The 14,125-nt window shown below is 38.0% G+C and overlaps 1 non-coding gene across 1 annotated transcript; it reads left to right on the forward strand.

The window, feature by feature from the left end:
* Window positions 1-2,052: 2,052 nt before the first annotated feature.
* Window positions 2,053-2,159, forward strand: LOC121205855 (small nucleolar RNA R71). The gene has a single exon (XR_005900928.1). It is a non-coding gene; the product is annotated as a small nucleolar RNA R71 (small nucleolar RNA).
* The last annotated feature ends 11,966 nt before the right edge of the window (window positions 2,160-14,125 follow it).

Consider the following 14,125-nt stretch of genomic DNA (forward strand, 5'->3'; position numbering starts at 1 on the left):
CACACAAGCGTGTGAGACCTGCTCCTTGGGCCTCGACTCAATTCTAATGATTGTATTGGGCCTCGAAGGTCCATTTCAGGGACTCTATGAATTATCTCGGAAAAAGAAAAAGGATTGACATGATTTATTTGTAAATGTTCTGAAAGTTCTGGTAATGCTCCGTAACCCTGTTCCAGGACAGATACGGGATTAGGGGTGTTACATTTAGTGGTATCAGAACTATGGTTTATTCGGTTCTCAGACTGAATGTAGCGTATGTGGAGTCTAGAAATACATGCCATTATATAACCTGTGATAGTGTGATATCTCCCAACTATGATGAAAATTGTTTCACAAATAGACAGAGATGCTTTCCAGTCGAGCTAATTCTGATGATTCCGAAAGAGATACTCAAGTATCTGAGTAAAATGTTACTTATGATGAAACAAAATTTGAAAAGGTACGGATAAATGTTTTATAGTACATGAGAATGATAAATGTTATGTTATATGAGTATATATATCAAAGTTAAATTTAGAGGCTTACAATCTCCACCCCCTCACCAGTACAGTTTTATACAATGAAATTCGCAAGATCTATATTGATTAAGTTCATAAGCGTGAAAGAAGGGTTCGAAGGCTAAATGATTTATAATTTAGTTAAAATTGAGAATGGGTTAATAAGTAAAGACGGTATTAAAAGAGATATCAAACTTTTCTGATGATTACTCTGAATATGTGATGTCATTTTTAAGGAAGAAGTTATTCATGACTAAATGACTTATTCAGATATGATATTTATAGAATGGACAAGCTGAAAATTCTACCGAATTGACTGTTTTAGTGAACTGAATAATGTAAGATTACTGATGACTTTATTAGTTAGTGGAATAGTGATGAAATTGCATAGACATTTGAATGCAGCTGTTATAATCAGGGATATTACAATAATATGTTTTGGGTACTCTATAAGTACTATTATTCTCAGAGGCATATGAAATTGTTCATGTTCAGATGCAATATTTATCATATTTGAAAGCTAGCTAATTATATTAGATGGAATTACTGTAAGTCTAGTTGATTCATGAGTGATTTTGCTCCATCTTACTTGGGCTTCCTAATTCATCATGATTAACATAAGATTGGATGATAAGGTTAATATGATATCATTTTCTACTTCTACTGATTGAAGCCCTGAATTGTGAATATGCAAAATTATATTGTCTTTGTCACATTTGTTTTTATTGGGTATGCGTAATATTACTCTTCTGAATTTTCTTTGAGATACCATCAATCTCTTTATTATTCAAATGTGGTTTATTTGTGAGAGACTGCTTTGAAATGTTCTTTTCCCATAATTTTTGGATTTTCTGTGTCGCTTGGCCAAATACCTTGGGGTTTATTTCGAAGTTTATTGGTTAGCTAACCCATTTGATTCTCCAGATTTCTTAAAGTGGTATCAATCTTCGCTAAGTATGCCTTCAGTAGATTCTCAAGATCACATGAAGATTCAGTTGGTGGGGGTTGTTGCACTTTTTAAGAATATTCAGATGGATAATTTGGCCGAAATGGCATAACAAAGTCGCTATGGTCCACCCATTGATTACTCAGAAATTAGATGATTCTGCCATGAAGAGTTGTAAAAAGTTGATTGCGGACCATTCTAATTCTGATATCCCATGTAATAATTTGACTCTTGATTTAATGGCAATTTTCAGAGAAATGGCCATCTCCACAGTATTCACAAGAAATATTCTCGAATTGGTTCGACAGCTAGCTTGACAGATTACCATTGAAACCATTAACAATTTTGTTCTTAAGCATAGAAGACATAGAGGATACCTGGGCTTCCAAAGAAGCAAGTGTGTCCGCTTCATGTACTCCTGCTGCTCATCTTTCTGAGGCTGCTGGGTTGGTTGGCCACTGATAGTTATTACTGGCAATTCTTTCAATAATCTCGTAAGTATAATTATAAGACTTAGAAAGAAGGGCTTCATTTGTCAAAATATCCACCATCATTCTAGTATGAATATTGAGACCAATATAGAAAGTCTCTATTTGAACGCAGCAAGGAATGTTGTGATAAAGGAACTTTTGTAATAACTCCTTGAATTGCTCCCATGCCTTATATGAAGATTCTTCATCAAGTTGCTGAAATGAAGTGATTTCATTTAGGATCTTGGCGATTAAAGATGGAGAGAAATATTTCATTAAGAAATGTTCAACCAACTCTTGCCATGTAGTTATGGAACCAGACGGTAGGGAGTTCAACCACGCTCGTGCTTTATCTCTTAAGGAGTATGAAAATAATCTCAGTCTCAAGGCGTCCTCAGTCACCCCGGCTAGTTTAAATGAGTCACTCGCTTCCATGAATAGCCGAAGATGAAGATGTGGATCTTCAGTAGGAATCCCACTAAATTGATCCATATTTTGCAAAATTTGGAACATGACTAGCTTCAGCTCGAATTGCTGTGCCTCGATTTTGGGTCTCCTAATACTCTGATTGAACTCGTTGAATAGAGGAATGACATATTGTTGAATGGCACACTTTCTATCATCGGCAAAAAAGATCGGATTGTGAGTATTATAAGCGAATGTTGTTCCTGGATTTTTGAAATTCATATCTTTGGTCCTTTTTTGGTTTGCTTGTCTTCTTCTTTGCTAGAAAGTCCTTTCAATTTCAAGGTTTACAAGAAGTAAGTCAATAATTTCATCGATACTCATAAATACCTGAAACAAACACAAGAAAATGGAATTAAAATTTAATAGAAAAAATAAACCAAAATGCAAAATTAACAATTTCACAAATAATGTCTTTTAAAACAGTCCCCAGCAATATCGCCAAAAACTTGGAACGACGAAAATGTGCAAGTGTATGCAATCGTAACAAGTAATAAAGTGACAAGTAAATGTCGAATTATCGTAGCAACAGGGACTGTGAAAAGAATTATTTATGAATGCAATTTAAAACACTTTGGTGAAGAAAATATTTTGTTTGAAGAAATAAAATAAATAAAATAAAATAAAGTTCCAATGAACAATTTCAAAAGATAATTTAATCAAGATGAAATAATTGTGTTAGATTAATCACATTTCTTAACTTAGGATTTTTGAACTCATGTTTATGTTGTTACAAATAAATTCACGGCAACTTGGTAATTTCCTAACTTATGGACATACTCACCTACCAAAATCCATTCATCTTTTGACTATATCTCTATGTCAATTCAACCGATTAAACAAATTTTAATAGGCAAATGTGTTAATGCAAATACATACTTATGAAAATAAAATAATCTCTTGTACATATCTCTATACCAATTCAAACAATTAATTTACTCTTATAAGCACATAAAAGATTACGTGAGGTAAAAATGTATTTCTACCTCGAAATAGTTTAATCACAATAATCCTGCAAGTTATGCAAGGCAAATGTATTGTTAGATACCATCGCTGTAACACCCTATACTCATAACCCACATCGGGGAAGAGCACAAGGCATTACCTTATTTGATCTCATACATACAACCAATCTCAAGTCACCGAGACTCGATCTAAACTTAAAACTTTTTCAATTTTTACTTTAACTTCTTATTATGGGTCTACGAGCCTCAAATCGACCATTGAAAACCATTTGGGACTATACCGGGTCCTTAAACCAACTATGAAAATTTTGTCCTTAAACCAGGGCACACGTCCGTATGACCAACTCAACATGGTCGTGCTGATGGCCAGTGTGGCTGACACGGCCTAAGCACCCAGGGACACGCCCATGTCCCACACCCATGTAGAATTAATTTCTAATTCATACCTACAGGGGTTTTCACACGGCCAAACACACGGCCGTGTCATTAGCCCGTGTCCCTCACACGGCCACGACACGCATGTATCCTAGCCCATGTGTAAAAACTTGGATATTCTGTTTCTGACGTCAACATACTCATAATGTCACATGGCCAAGGCACACGCCCGTGTGCTGGGAAGTATCCTCCACACGGTCGAACCACACGCCCGTGTGTCTACCCGTGTGGACAGTATAAGGCTATTTACCAAGCCTCGTTGCCACCCTTACATATATAGTTCCATGCAAATACCCACCAATATCGAAACAAGTATAACTCCTCTAACTAAATCAGCCATAATAGACATTCATTCAACCATGAGAATGCATGTTTTATAAATTCAAAATGAATATTACTGTCATTCAAAGCTTAATACAAATTAAAAGGTTTCGAACCCAAGCCAACACATTTGGCCCATTCTCAAAGACACAAAATAATAAAGTTTAAGTCCTATACATGCCATATTCAAAAATATAAATCCAAATATACCGAATACTTCAGTTGATAGTGTGATTGAAATCTCTGACTTTTGGAATCCTTGAGCTAGTTAGGCGGCACTGTAAGGAAATGGAAAGGAAAGGCAGTAAGCATAAAAGCTTAGTAAGTTGCATATAAGTAAGTACACAACAATAACATTTTATAAATAATCCACATGCTCATGATACCAAGGTAGGAATAGGCATAACATACTCATTACCATCCGTACTAGTCACATATTGTTCAATGAGCTTATATCTCATATGTACCAATTAGGTACCTGTACCACTCACAACACGGTTATACTTTCCTCATTAGCTTAAGAACATAACATTCACTGTTGAACCAATTGGAACACTACCAGATATTCATTAAGCCTCAAACGTGGGTAAGGTGCCGATGCCATGTCCCAGACATGGTCTTACACTGGCTCATATCTCAAGTCGATGCCATGTCCTAGACATGGTCTTACACTGACTATCATCTCCCAGCCGATGCATGTCCTACACATGTCTCACACTGGCTTACGTCTCAAGGCCGATGCATGTCCCAAACATATCTTACACTAGCTCTTGTCTCAATGTCGATCCCATGTCCCAGACATGGTCTTACACTGGCTCTCATAAGGTGGCCGATGCATGTCCCAGACATGTCTTACACTAGCTCATTCACAAATGACCTAAATGTCATAGCATGAATATCTGATTTATTTCCTAGGTTTGAACAAGAACTCTACTATCTCTATTATCATCATACCATCTCAATTCCACAATCAAGCAATTCATGCTATATTAATTCAAATACAATTCAACATATACATTAGTAATATAGTTGTATTATTTACATACAACTTACCTCGGATTACAAAATATGGTGACGAGTTGGTTTTGTCAATTTGTTTGGTTTTCCCCCAGTCTAGGTTTGAATTTGGCAATTCTTGATCTAAAGTAGAAAAATGCAGTCATTTAATCACTAAATAAAATTAAGCATTTAAAAATTCACAGCTTCGACAAAATGACCATTTTTCCCCTAGACTTTAGCAAAATGACTAGTTTACCCCTATGCCCAAAAATCAATTTTTATTGAATTCCTTCGCATCTTAAGCTTAGCTGAACTCTTTTTACTCTTATAGCAACCCCAAATTCTCTTTATTTCACACATTTATCATTCATTTTACAACTTGTGCAAAATGGTCCTTTTAGGTGTTTTCATAGTAACACCTTTCACAAAAGTTGTCTATTACACAACTAAGACTCATATTCTTCCATAAATTTTCTGAAAACACCCTAAATTATCTCATGGAAAAACCCTAGACCTTCAACCATTTTGTAAAATATACCCCTCATTTGAAAGCTCATGCTTCAAGGGTCTCAAAAATGCAAAAATCATCAACAAAGGGTATGGAAATCACTTACTTGTGAGTCAACTAAGTAGCTGAAAATTTTGAGCTGTCAAACCCCTTTCAATGGTTGATATTCGGTGGTATATGGGAGAAGAAAAGGAAAGATGACAACTTTTCTTTATTTTACTCAATTTGCTAATGTCATTAAAACCTAACGGTATGACTAATTGATTTCCTTGTCTCATGGCCGGCTATGCTTTCATTTCAAGGTCTAATTGCCCTTTAAATACCCCCAATTTTGGTTCTCTAGCTATTTAACACCCTTAGCTATCAATTCAAGACTTTTCCAGTTTATGTGATTTAGTCCTTTTTCACAATTGTGCTCACAAATGTTAAAATTAACTCACCAAATTTTTCATGCACTCCTATAATCATACTATGACTCTAAACTAATAATAAAATAATTTACTCGACTTCAAATTTGTGGTCTCGAGACCACTATTATGACTAACCCCAAAATCAGGCTATTACATTTCTCCCTCCCTTAGGGATTTTCATCCTCAAAAATCTTACCGGTGAATAAGTTCGAATACTGATCTCTCATAGTCTCTTTGGGTTCCCATGTGGCTTCCTCGACTCCATGTCTATGCCACAAAACTTTCACAAGTGCCATACTCTTATTTCTCAACTGTTTGACTTTTTGAGCTAAAATCCTGACGGGCTCTTCACCATAAGTCATGTCCAAATGAATTTCAACCTCTGATGGCCAAATCACATGCGAAGGGTCTGATCTATATTGACGTAGCATGGACACATGAAATATGTCGTGAATCTTTTCTAACTCTGGTGGTAAAGTCAATCGATAGGCAATCGGTCCTACTCTCTCGATAACCTCATAAGGCCATACAAAACGAGGACTCAATTTACCCTTTCTACTAAATTTGAGAACTTTCCTCCACGGGGACACTTTCAGAAATACCTTATCACCGACTTGAAATTCAATTTTCTTTCATTTCAAATCCGCATAGGATTTCTATTTATCCGAGGCGGCCTTCAAGCAATCACCAATCACTCTAACTTTCTCTTCAGTTTCCTTGACTAAATCGACCCCATGAATTTGAACCTCTCTAAGCTCGGTCCAATATAAGGGTGTTTGACACTTTCGTCCATACAAAGCCTCATAAGGCGCCATTTTTGGACTTGTCTGATGACTGTTATTATAGGCGAACTCAACCAACAGTAGATACTTTTCTCAACTACCTTGGAACTCAAGGACACAACACCACAACATGTCCTCCAATATCTAAATTACTCTCTCTAACTGACCATCGGTTTGCGGATGGAAAGCTGTGCTAAAACTCAACTTTGTTCCCAATGCCTCTTATAGCTATTTCCAAAACCTCAAGGTAAATCTCAGGTCTCTGTTTGAAATAATCGATATGGGCACCCCGTATAGTCTCACGATCTCAAAAACATACAGTCGGCTAATCTCTCAAGGGAGTAATCGGTACGCATAGGTATGAAGTGTGCCGACTTTGTTAGCCTATCAACAACAACCCAAACAACATCTTTTTTTTCTAGGTTACCGGCAAACCCGTCACGAAATATATAGTGATCCGATCCCACTTCCATTCGGGGACCATGATAGACTGAAGTAGACCCGAAGGTACTTGGTGTTCAGCCTTCACTTGCTGACACACTAGGCACATAGACACAAACTCTGAAATGTCTCTTTTCATACCCGACCACCAATACATTTTCTTAAGGTCGTTGTACATTTTCATACTGCCCGGGTGGATAGACAAACAACCACTATGTGCCTCTCTCAGAATCTTCTAAATAAGCTCATTGTCCATGGGTACACAAACTCTGTCTTTGAATATTATACATTCATTAGTACTAATACGAAAATCTGATTCGATTCTAGACTCACACTGAGTTCTCTTGGCTTGCAATTTTTCATCACCTTTCTAAGCTTCACGGATCTCTTGAAGGAACATCGATCTAGCTTCCAGTTTCGCTAGAACCAAACCATCATTAGACAAGGCCATACTGACATTCATTGCTCTTAGCGCAAATAATGATTTCCTACTCAATGCGTCGGCAACCACGTTCGCTTTTCCTGGTAGTCGATAATCAACTCGAAATCCTTTATTAGCTTTAACCATCATCGTTATCTTAGGTTAAAATCCTTTTGGGTCATCAAGTACTTAAGGCTCTTGTGATCAGTGAACACCCAACACTTCTCGCCATAAAGATGGTGTCTCCAAATTTTCAATGCGAATACTATGGTAGCCAACTCTAAATCATGCGTCGGGTAGTTTTTCTCATGTGGCTTCAGCTGTCTTGATGTGTAAACTATGACTTTGCCTTCTTGCATAAGCACGCACCCCAAAACATTCAAGGAGGCGTCACTATATAACACAAACTCCTTGCCCGACTCTGGTTGCACTAACATTGGGGCTTCGATCAACAGGGCCTTTAGTTTCTCGAAACTCTGTTGACACTTTTCTATCCAATCAAACTTGACATCCTTGTGCAATAGCCTTGTCATTGGCATAGCTATCATAGAGAATTCGTTTACAAACCGTTTGTAGTATCCAGCTAAACCCAAAAAGCTTCGGACCTCAGTCACATTCCTCAGTGGTTTCCACTCCACAATGGCCGAGATCTTGCTTGGGTCAACTCTAATCCCGTGACCTGACACAATGTGTCTTAGAAACCCGACCACATTAAGCCAAAATTCACTCTTACTGAACTTGGCATACAATTTATTGTCTCTCAAGGTTTGCAACACAACTCTTAGACGCTCCGTGTGCTCATTCTCATCATGCGAATAAATCAGTATGTCATCAATAAAGACGACGACAAACTTATCCAAATATGGCCTACAAATGCGGTTCATTAGATCCATAAAAACCGCCAGGGCATTAGTCAACCTGAAAGGCTTAACGAGGAACTCTTTAACCCTTAGCTGATAGTAGCTAAACCTCAAATCGATCTTGGAAAATATAGTGGCCCCTTTAACTGATCAAATATATTATCGATCCTTGGCAAAGGATATTTTCTCTCCACTGTTACCTTGTTGAGCTGCCTATAGTTGATGCATAACCTCATCGATCCATCTTTCTTCTTCACAAAGAGTACTAGAGCACCCCATAGGGAAAAGCTCGGCCTCGTGAAGCCCTTGTACGTTAACTCTTGCAACTGTGGTCTCAACTCCTTCAATTCTGTTGGAGCCATCCTATATGGAGCAATTGAGATAGGTGTCATTCTAGGGACCAACTCAATTCCAAAATCGACTTCCCTCACTGGAGGTGATCCAGGTAATTTCTCTGGAAATACATCTGTAAACTCAAGAACCACTGGTACTGATTCAATCTTTAACTCAAACACTTGAGTATTCAACACAAAAGCTAGATAAGCCTTATATCCTTTCCTCAAATATTTTTTGGTAGTCAAGGACGATATTACTACAAGTAGATTATCTGACTCATATGGTCCAACTTGATGAACATTCCCGTCTTCACATTTCAACTCAATTATCTTCTTCTAGCAGTCCACTACAACACTATAAACAGTTAACCAATCCATTCTAAGGATTACATCAAACTCATTAAACGGTAGTAACATCAAGTTAGCCAGAAAACAATGACCTCTAATTGTCAAAGGGCAATTTCTACATACTTGGTCCACTAGTACATGTCTGCCTAAATTGGACACTTTTATTACAAACTTAGTGGACTCTACTTGCATACTCATACGAGATATCAAATCCATATAAATAAAAAAGTGAGTAGATCTCGGGTCAATAAAGCAACAATAGATATTTCATAGATAGAAAAGGTACTCGTGATCACGTCGAGAGGCTCTGCCTCTTCCCGAGCTCAAATAGCATAAGTCCTTGTAGGCGCTCTGCCCTAGGACCTCATCGCAGCATCTCTTGGCGTGCCTCTACTACTAGCCCCACTTTCGGGGTTCTTTTGTAATCTACCCCTCAAGGGAGCACTATTTGCTTTCACATCTTGTTTTCTCTCTCTCTCATCCAAATCGGGACAATCATGGATGAAGTGTTCCAATGATCCACACTTGGAATAGCCCCTTTCATTACTTCAACACTCGCCAAAATGATGCCTTCCACATTGCTAGCAGTCTGGCCTATTTGGCAGAGTGCTACCAACACTTACGACCGAAGTGGTCTGGGCTTTTGAAATTGTGTTCTGCTGGTTCTTGCTCCTATTTGAATACCCCACCGAAGCATTCGATTGGGTAGTAAACTCTCTTGATCTTTTGGATGACGACTGATGTGATTTCGAAATCTATCTCTTATTTGAATCCCGCAACTCAAAAGCTGCTTTCCTCATTTTTTAATCAACTCTTCGGCCTTACAGGCTCTTTCAACAAGTGCTACAAATTCTCACAGCTCTAAAATGCCAACAAACACTCGGATATCTTCATTGAGGCCATCCTCAAACCTCTTACATATTGTGGCTTCCGTAGATACGCACTCCCGTGCATACTTGTTAAGCCTCACAAACTCACGTTCATATTCCGTCACTAACATTTAACCTTACTTTAGCTCTAAAAATTCTTTCCTCTTTTGGTCGATAAATCTTTGGCTAATATAATTTTTCCGGAATTCCTCCTGAAAGAACTCCCACGTGATCCTCTCTCGGTACGACGGACAAGAGAGTGTTCCACCACTCATAAGTCGAATCTCGTACAAGTGACACTGTACATTTCACGCACTCTTCAAGTGTGGATGGTAGTTCATCAAACACTATGCATTTCACACTCTCGCTAGGTTAGTCCTAGAACCGACTAAACTATAGCTCTGATACCACTAAATGTAACACCTTATACTCATAACCCACGCCAAGAAGGAGCACAAGGAATTACCTAACTTGATCTCATACATACAACCAATTTCAAGTCACCAAGACTCGATCAAAATTTAAAACTTTTTTCAATTTCTACATTAACTTATTATTATCGGCCTACGAGCCTCAAATCGACCGTTGAGAACCATTCGGGACTATACCGGGTCCTTAAACCAACTATGAAAATTTTGTCCTTAAAATAGGGCACACGCTCGTGTGACCAACTCAACATTATCGTGCTGGTGGCCCGTGTAGCTCATACGGCCTAAGCACCCTAGGACACGCCCGTGTAGAATTAATTTCTAATTCACACATACAAGGGTTTTCACATAGCCAGACACATGCCTGTGTCATTGGCCCATGTCCCTCACACGGCCATGACACACCCGTGTCCTAGCCTGTGTGCAAAAACCTGGTCATTTTGTTTCTAATGTCAGCATGCTCATAATGTCACACAGCCAAGGCACACGCCTATGTACTGGGCCATGTCCTCTACACGGCTGAGACACACGGCCATGTCTCTGCCCGTTTGTTTAATACCATGCATACTGACTCAAAAATTTTGACGTGTAGGGGACACCAAGCCAAACCACACGCCCATGGGGCAGACCGTGTGTCACATACGGCCTAGACACACGCCCGTGTGCCTACCTATGTGGACAGTATAAGGCTATTTATCAAGCCTCATTGCCACCCTTACACATATAGTTCCATGCAAATACCCGCCAATATCGAAACAAGTATAACTCCTATAACTAAATCAACCATAATAGACATTCATTCAACCATGACAATGCATGTTTTATAAATTCAAAATGAATATTACTGTCATTCAAAGCTTAATACAAATTAAAAGGTTTCCAACCCAAGCCAACACATTTGGCCCATTCTCAAAGACACAAAATAATAAAGTTTTAAGACCTATACATGCCATATTCAAAAATATAAATCCAAATATACCGAATACTTCGGTTGATAGTCTGATCGAAATCTCTGACTTCTGGAATCCTTGAGCTAGTTAGGTGGCACTGTAAGGAAATGGAAAGGAAAGGCAGTAAACATAAAAGCTTAGTAAGTTGCATAGAAGTAAGTACACAACAACAACATTTTATCAATAATCCACATGCTCATGGTACCAAGGTAGGCATAAGCATAACATACTCATTACCATCCATACTAGTCACATATTGTTCAATGAGCTCATATCTCATACGTACCAATTAGGTACCTGTACCACTCACAACACAGTTATACTTTCCTCATTAGTTTAAGAACATAGTGTTCACCGTTGAACCATTTGGAACACTACCGGATATTCATTAAGCCTCAAACATGGGTAAGGTGCCGATGCCATGTCCCAGACATGGTCCTACACTGGCTCATATCTCAATTCGATGCCATGTCACCGACATGGTCTTACACTGACTATCATCTCGTAGCTGATGCATGTCCCAGATATGTCTCACACTGGCTTAAGTCTCCAGGGCGATGCATGTCCCAGACATATCTTACACTAGCTCTCGTCTCAACGCTGATGCCATGTCCCAGACATGATCTTGCACTTGCTGTCATAAGGTGGCCGATGCATGTCCTAGACATGTCTTACACTAGCTCACACACAAATGACCCAAATGTCACGACATGAATATCCGATTTATTTCCTAGTTTTGAACAGGATCTCTACTATCTCTATTATCATCATACCATCTCAATCCCACAATCAAGCAATTCATGTTATATTAATTCAAATACAATTCAGCACATACATTAGTAATGTAGTTGTATTATTTACATACAGCTTACCTCGGATTACAAAATGTGTCGACTAGTTGGTTTAGTCAATTTGCTTGGTTTTCCCCTGGTCTATTTTTGGATTTGGCAATTCTTGATCTAAAATAGAAAAACGCACTCATTTAATCACTAAATAAAATTAAGCATTTAAAAATTCACATCTTCGATAAAATGACAATTTTGCCCCTAGACTTTGGCAAAATGACCATTTTACCCCTATGCCCAAAAATCGATTTTTATCGAATTCCTTCTCATCCTAAGCTTAGCTGAACGCTTTTTACTATTATAGCAACCCCAAATTCTCTCTATTTCATACATTTATCATTCATTATACAACTTGTGCAAAATGGTCCCTTTAGGTGTTTTTCATAGTAACACCTTTCACAAAAGTTGTCTATTACACAACTAAGACTCATATTCTTCCATAAAATTTCAAAAAACACCCATAATTCTCTCATGGAAAAACCCTAGACCTTCAACCATTTTGTAAGATATACCCCTCATTTGAAAACTCATGCTTCAAGGGTCTCAAAACTGCAAAAATCATCAACAAAGGGTATGGAAATCACTTACTTGTGAGTCAACTAAGTAGCTGAAAATTTTGAGCTTTCAAACCCCCTTCAATGGCTGATATTCGGTGGTATATGGGAGAAGAAAAGAAAAGATGACAACTTTTCTTTATTTTACTCAATTTGCTAATGTCATCAAAACCTAACACTTTGACTAATTGATTTCCTTGTCTCATGACCAGCTATGCTTTCATTTCGGGGTCTAATTTCCCTTTAAAGACCCCCAATTTTGGTTCTCTAGCTATTTAGCACCCTTAGCTATCAATTCAAGACTTTTGCACTTTATACGATTCAGTTCTTTTTCACAATTGTGCTCACAAACGTTAAAATTAACTCACCAAATTTTTCATGCACTCCTATAATCATACTATGGCTCTAAAATAATAATAAAATAATTTACTGGACTCTGAATTTGTGGCCTCGAGACCATTATTCTGACTAGCCCCAAAATCGGGTTGTTACAGTTGCTAATTTATCCTTTAGCTACCTTAGATGATTAAACATGTACTGATTAACTATCTTGTCAAATAATTACAATTTCAATCTGTTTAAATAATTAATTTAGTTACCTTACAATTGTAATGCAATAATAACTTATTCATGGTTTTACTTAATCAAACATCTTATCGAGGCCTATAACAACACAAACACAATTTTAATAAATTAAGTAGAATTGTAACACCTCTTTCTTGTGTCCGACGCCGGGACAGGAAACGAGGCATTATCGGACTTAAACACAAGTAAACATACAAAACCAGGCCATAAAATTTTGTTCAAATCAAATTCATTCATACATATGCAAATTGTCCTTTATATGGGCCTAAGAGGCCCAAAACATACATCGAGAGTAGTTCGGGACTAAACCGAGAACTTTAGAAAACTTTGGGAAACGTTAGAAAAATTTTCATGAAACAGGGGCACATGCTCGTGTGGAGATAGGAGACATGCCTGTGTGCCTTAGACACGCTCGTGTCCTCAGGCTGTGTAACTCTTTCTTTATGACGTCAGTACCAAAATATAGTCACACGGATGTGTCACACTCTCGTGTGGCTAGACTGTGTGGTTGATTAAAATTTCATAATTTTTTCATAAAATGATGTAGACTTCACACGGCCTGGGCACACGCCCATGTCTTCAAGTCGTGACCCTCACACGACCAAGACACATGCTCGTGTTTGAGCCCATATGTTTACTACTGGGCATTCTATTTTGCAAAACTAAAGTGTAGGGGACACAAGGCAGGATC

Source organism: Gossypium hirsutum, chromosome A08 (assembly GCF_007990345.1).
Source record: "Gossypium hirsutum isolate 1008001.06 chromosome A08, Gossypium_hirsutum_v2.1, whole genome shotgun sequence".
NCBI lineage: Eukaryota > Viridiplantae > Streptophyta > Magnoliopsida > Malvales > Malvaceae > Gossypium > Gossypium hirsutum.